This window comes from Triticum aestivum, chromosome 5A, assembly GCF_018294505.1.
Source record: "Triticum aestivum cultivar Chinese Spring chromosome 5A, IWGSC CS RefSeq v2.1, whole genome shotgun sequence".
In the NCBI taxonomy this organism is placed as follows: domain Eukaryota; kingdom Viridiplantae; phylum Streptophyta; class Magnoliopsida; order Poales; family Poaceae; genus Triticum; species Triticum aestivum.
The window spans coordinates 647673823-647680695 of NC_057806.1; positions in this window are offsets into that span (position 1 = coordinate 647673823).

Here is a 6873-nt window from a genome sequence, read left to right on the forward strand (position 1 = left end):
ACGACGCGGGGCTGCAGCATGGACATGACGGCGGCATGGATGGACAGAAAGGTGCTCGGGATCGAGCTCCTCTCGAACCAAAGTTTGGCTGCGGCACGGAACAGAGGAGGAGGCCCGACGAGGTCGATGGCTCAGGCCTCCATGGGGCGGCGAAGGATGAAGTGGCCGGCGTCGGCCTTGGTGCGAGGCAAGGGAGGCGGCGTCGCGCACAGCGAAGGCCGGCGGTGAAGGAGAGGTCCTGCTAGACGAGGGGTCGCCGGACCTGGCGATTTCCGGCAGCGGTGATCTCCGGGGCTGATGCAGGGGAGTGAATAAGGCGACGCGAGGCAGAGACGCGGTTGCGAGGGGCCATGGCGAGGAGGCAGAGGCGAGCGAGGTGCGGCACCGAGGCGCTCAAGACCGAGCGAGGAAGGCTGCAGGCAGGGGTGGCGCTGGTCTGGGCGGAGGCGATACGCCTTGAAGGCTCGTGCAAGGGAGGGACCGAGAGGGAGATCGGGAGAAGAAGGGGATCGCGCCTGCAAGGGAGAGACGGGGTCGGGCACCAGAGTGAGATCGAGAGAAGGAGGAGGTCGAGCGAGGGTCTCCTGGCGGCAAAGGGAGAGCGATGGGATCGGGGCTCGCTAGGGTTAGTTAGACAGAGGCCGGCTGGGCCTTGGGCCACTGGTGGGACGGGGCTGCTGGAGGCCCAAATGGCCAGGCTGGCTAGGCTTCTCTCTTCCCTCTTAATTCTTCTCTTTACAAAAACAAAGAACAATAAGAGAAAGGAAAAGAGAAAAGAGAAGGTTAGAGGAAGAATTTGGGCACAGGAATAAATTTCCCGGACTCGCAAAAATGCGCATGTTCCAAGAAAAATGGAGTGGGCATTTTTGAAAGTTTAAATTCAAACTCATTTGATTTAAATTCAAATGGTTCGAATAGGAAGTGAGGGTTAGGAAGGTCCAAAAATGTTCGGATTTTTGGTGGAGCTCCGGAAAATGACGAAAGAATTTATGGGCAAAGTTAAAGGCCAAGAGACGTGATGACTAAAGCATTGGGATTTTGCAAGTGTGTTATGGTGAATTTCAAATTGAAGAAATATTTAATATAGCTCCCTACTATCGGGAGGATATGTTTTAAAGAGTAATCACCATAGTGAATATCCCTCGATTTAAATGGACCGAAGATCCATGCAATTTATTTAGTTGAGTTAAGAAAAGAAATGACATGATGGCATGATGACATGATGCAATGCACATTATGCAAAGATGAAAGCGATGAACCAAACAAATCACACGATGAAACCCGGAAACCCTGGAAGGCAACTGAAGCTCCGGTCTTGGGGCGTCACAACACTCCACCACTACGAGAGGATCTCGTCCCGAGATCTAGGATGGCACCGGAGGGAAAACAGAAGAGAAAAGAGAAGAGATAAAACTAAGTTGCTTCTTTGACAAATGAGCGAAACCAAAGAACCTTGAGAGGTTACGCCATTTTGAGAAAAGAATACAACAAAGATGAACGAAGTTGAAAACACTCCGGTAGAAAAGAGGAACAAGGAAGAACAACTTCGGGCAGCACTCCGATTGAAAAGAAAAAGGAGTTGAATAAGAACTTGGTAAGATGAGAAGATACTTGATGAAATCACAACATACTGCCTCCGGAACTATTGAATGAATGGAACAAGGGGTAAGAAAGATCTCAGACAGCACTCCGGTTGAAAAGAGATGCAATGCTTGATAGGTCGAAAAGAACTTGAGCAGAGGACACAATGCTCCAGTTAAATGGATAGGCATGAAAAGAACATGATCTTTGACAAAACGAGATGATGGGTTGAAAAGAGCAACATGACAATGCCTCCGGAACAAAAGAATAGAAGATAGATAATTGAAATAGGAGAATAGAGAAGAAAATGTCAACTTCTGCCACAAAAGAGCTTGAAAAGGCATCTTTAGGAGAAGGGTCGAACAGAGTTATTGGAAACCCAACAACGAAAAGAATAAGCTAGATATGGTCTTATGGAATACATCTCAAATTATGAGGTGACATTCTGCCACTACTGGAAACGATAGATTGGATTGATATGAACAAGAAGATGAAAAACTTATTTCACCGGGAGGATAAATGAAGAAATTGGATCATTTATAAGCAGCATAGATAGCAACAATCCTTATGGAAGGCTTTAGGTGAAACATGACACAAGATAACTCCAACGAAGAGGTTGATGGATTGAGAAGAGCTCATGCTCGAAGAAATTGATGTGTTTAACTATCTCATTCCTGACAACTTTTGAATCATGAAACATGAAGGAAATTGTCAAAAATGACATAATACCACCTCCAATGATACGGAAGAAAGAATTGCACTCCAAATTGCAAGATGAAGAATGCTTGAGCTCCTTAAAAGAATCTCGATGAAAACTTCGATAAGGAAATAAATCAATTATGAACCATCATGTAGAACCTTCATGAAGAACTCCGGTAAACAAAAGGAATGATCAATCGGAAAGAAAGATGAAAAGAGTAAGGTTGAAGCCCTGCAATGATTAGATGAAGCTTTGCAGCGAGATAAAGTGGAAACTTGGAACTCCGGAAGGAAAGACAAAGCATCTCAAACCAAGAATGTGGTATGATGAACCACACCGGAATAAAGAATTAATCCCTTGGATGAAACAATAATAAGGATTATGTTATGCGTATCCTTCACCAATTTAGATTGATGACAAGCAACGGATTTTGCACACTACTTATTCTCGTAGAAAGAATTAAGATAGATATAGCACAAACTTGGGAAAATCTTCAACGAACCACCGGTAGAATTTGAAAGAACGAAAGAATTGATATGATAACCAAGGAAGAGGTCTTGAATGAACCACCGTAAGAATTGAAAAAGAACGAATAAAACATGAAGAAACACCAGGAAGGATTAGCAAATACACGAATATGCTTGAGAGAATTTAGATCCATGAGAACGATGAGATTACGAGCTGATTAGAGAATCCTTTATTTAAGCACCGGTATGATTTAGAGTATGAGAGCTAAAAGCTGGAATGAATAAATCTTCGATGATGGGCTCCGGATAATCAAACTGAACAGAATCTTGAATTGCTCCAGATAGGTGAAAGGAATTCTGACAATCAAAAACAATTATGAGAGGATGGGCTCGAACTAGAATCACGAATCTCTGAGAGAACGGATAAGATTGCAGAGAAATTCTTCTTCGGTCTTCAAAATCCGAGAATGACGACGAGAAACCGCCAAATTGTTGAGATACTCCGGGATGAAAATTAGCAAGGTTGAACCAACGATGAAAAGAATTTGATAGATCTTGGAGGAAGACATATGACTAATGACAATTCATTCTTATGTCAAGCTGTTGAAAAAGAATTGAGAATAACTCCGGGAAAATAAGTAGAGTCGGGTAAGATCCTGGGAAAAGACCTGTGGGTTAGGGCCCACTCAAAAGAAACACTGTTGAATGATTTAGAAGATAGATTGTGCCGGTTGAAATAAATGACTTGAATAAGATAACAACCTCGGATTAGGTTTGAACAGATCTTGAATGAAAAGATGAGCCTTTCGAGATATCTTCAGCACTCCGGAACAACTGAATAGCGAGAGGTGAATGATTAAGAATTGCACCGGCATGAGAAAGCATTTGAAACGAGGAAAGGATATGTTCAACAACAAAACTTGAATTTAATTCACCGGAGAAGAAAAGAATGAAGAATGACGATCTTGAAGCTCAATTAGAATCTTCATGAGAATCACCGGTTAAGAACATTGGCGGAAAGAACGAAGAAACTTTACAGACATAAGATGGATACTTGATTCAGAAATCTGAGCCCTTGAAGAGAAAGGGTGGGAGGGTGGGAAAACAAAGGCAACTTGAAGACGGGTGAAGCAAACACCGTTAATAAGAACTGATAATTGATCTTGTGAATGTTGACAAGATTGGATCCACTTAAAGATAAACACGCTGGTTGAAAAGGATTGACAAGACAATCTCGATAAATGAGAAGGATTAGTATTCATAAGAGAACACCGCTTAGAAAAGGTATGGAATCAACATTTGACTTCGAAGCAACTCGAATACCACAACTCAAAACAAAAACAAAGGATTGGCTTGCAGAATAAGCCGGAACAAACATATGATAGAGATTTTGTCCGAAGTTTTCTTGGTGGGGCCTACACGGGCTCGATCGTACAGCACCATCATGTACAAGGCAGTGCACATGACATACGAAGCGTCCCCGAGTCGGCATAGCCAAGGACTCTTTAAGACACAACGAGACCACGTAAAACCAACCGTGAATAGGCAGACCATTAGACGTCGAACCCCAATTTCATATCATACATCTGTCGGAAAGATATCCTAAGAGCTACTTGAATTCCCACTTATAAACTCCCGAAATTTTCCGGTTATGCAATCAGGTGTTGGGGATACAGGGGAAGCATAATATCTCATCCAAAACTAGCAAATCCTACATCCAGCTGTATCCATCCTTCAACACATAACCAAGAAACCTTCGGAAATCGTTTACCTCAACCTTCAAAAAGCATCCGTTATACGAGTTATGGCAATACTCCCGAACTCCCGCCCCAGTACTGGGTGGCGTCGAGGTTATCTCACTAACAACTGCATAAAAGAGATTTTCAATGTCGGCGAACTAAACTCAGGTATTCCAGAACTGCAACGATAAAATTGTGACGACAACACCTCGGAGCTCAACTCCCCGGGACACTGCCACAACCCCTAAATGTTAGGAGGCACTAAGAACAATGTTCTCGTCACAAAACCATCAGAACGATTTCAAGATACCTGCGTGATCCTAAAAAAAATTAGTGAAATTTGAGAAGAGAAGAGTCAAAACTCTACGTCAGGATGCCATACCAGAGCGATGAAGGGACTGGGAGTAAAAAGAATTCCTAAACTCTCCGATATATAATTCCAAAATGACTCAAAACATTTTTCTAGACACAACTCGTCCGCTAATTCGATCAAGCAATGGGGCTCCTAAGGTCGGGGAAGGCTCTGATACCAACTTGTAATGCCCTCGATGCGGCTATATCTCCCACGTGTCGAAGCACGACTTAGAGGCATAACCGCATTGAAAGCAATGTCGCAACTGAGGTTATCTTCACATAAACCATGTAATGCAATAAGGGAAAGAGATACATAGTTGGCTTACAATCGCCACTTCACACGATTACATGAATATAGCATTACATCAACCAGATACAATCAAGATCCGACTACGGAACCAAAATAAAATAAGACTACCCCAAATGTTACACAGATCCCCGATCGACCCCAACTGGGCTCCACTACTGATCAACTAGAACGAAACAACACAAGGGACAGGATCTTCATCGAGCTCCTCCTAAGCTCAGCGGTGTCACCTGCACAGTATCATCGGCACCTGCAAACTGGTTTTGGAAGTATCTGTGAGTCACGGGGACTCAGCAATCTCACACCCTCGCGATCAAGACTATTTAAGCTTATAGGAAGGGTAAAAGGTATGAGGTGGAGCTGCAGCAAGCGACTAGCATATATGGTGGCTAACATACGCAAAAGAGAGCGAGAAGAGAAGGCAAAGCACGTTCGAGAAACTATGATCAAGAAGTGATCCTAGAACAACCTACGTCAAGCATTACTCCAACACCGTGTTCACTTCCCGGACTCTGCCGAGAAGAGACCATCACGGTAACACACGCGGTTTATGCATTTTAATTAAGGTCAACTTCAGGTTTTCTACAACCGGACATTAACAAATTCCCATCTGCCCATAACCGCGGGCACGGCTTTTGGAAATTCAAATCCCTGCAGGGGTGTCCCAACTTAGCCCATCACAAGCTCTCACGGTCAACGAAGGATATTCCTTTTCCCAAGACAATCCGATCAGGCTCGGCATCCATGTTACAAGACGTCCTCGACAATGGTAAAACAAGTCCAGCAACACCATCCGAATGTGCCGACAAATCCCGATAGGAGCTGCACATATCTCGTTCTTAGGGCACACTCAGATGAGACATCCTACGAGTAAAACCAAACCTCAAGTTGCCCCAAGGTGGCCCCGCAGTCTGCTCGGTCGGACCAACACTCAGAGGAGCACTGGCCCAGGGGGGTTTAAATAAAGATGACCCTTGAGTCTGCGGAACCCAAGGGAAAAAGAGGCTAGGTGGCGAATGGTAAAACCAATGTTGGGCATTGCTGGAGGAGTTTTATTCAAGGCGAACTGTCAAGGGGTTCCCATTATTACCCAACCGCGTAAGGAACGCAAAATCCGGGAACATAACACCGATATGACGGAAACTAGGGCGGCAAGAGTGGAACAAAACACCAGGCATAAGGCCGAGCCTTCCACCCTTTACCAAGTATATAGATGCATTAATTAAATAAGAGATATTGTGATATCCCAACAAAAATATCCATGTTCCAACAAGGAACAAGCTTCAATCTTCACCTGCAACTAACAACGCTATAAGAGGGGCTGAGCAAAGCGGTAACATAGCCAAACAACGGTTTGCTAGGACAAGGTGGGTTAGAGGCTTGGTTAACAATATGGGAGGCATGATAAGCAAGTGGTAGGTATCGCAGCATAGGCATAGCAAAAGAGCGAGCAACTAGCAAGCAAAGATAGAAGTGATTTCGAGGGTATGATCATCTTGCCTGAAATCCCGCAAGGAAGAAGAACGAGTCCATGAGGAAGACAAACGGGCGTAGACGAACGAATCCTCACAAACGCGTTGTTATCGGAACCAACCCGAAGAAGCAACACCGGAAAGAAAGCAAACAACATAGTAAACAACCACCACATAAGCATGGCAAGATGCACAATCAAGTATGATGCATGTCTGGTTTAAAAAGGCATGGCATGGCAAAATGCACAAGCAA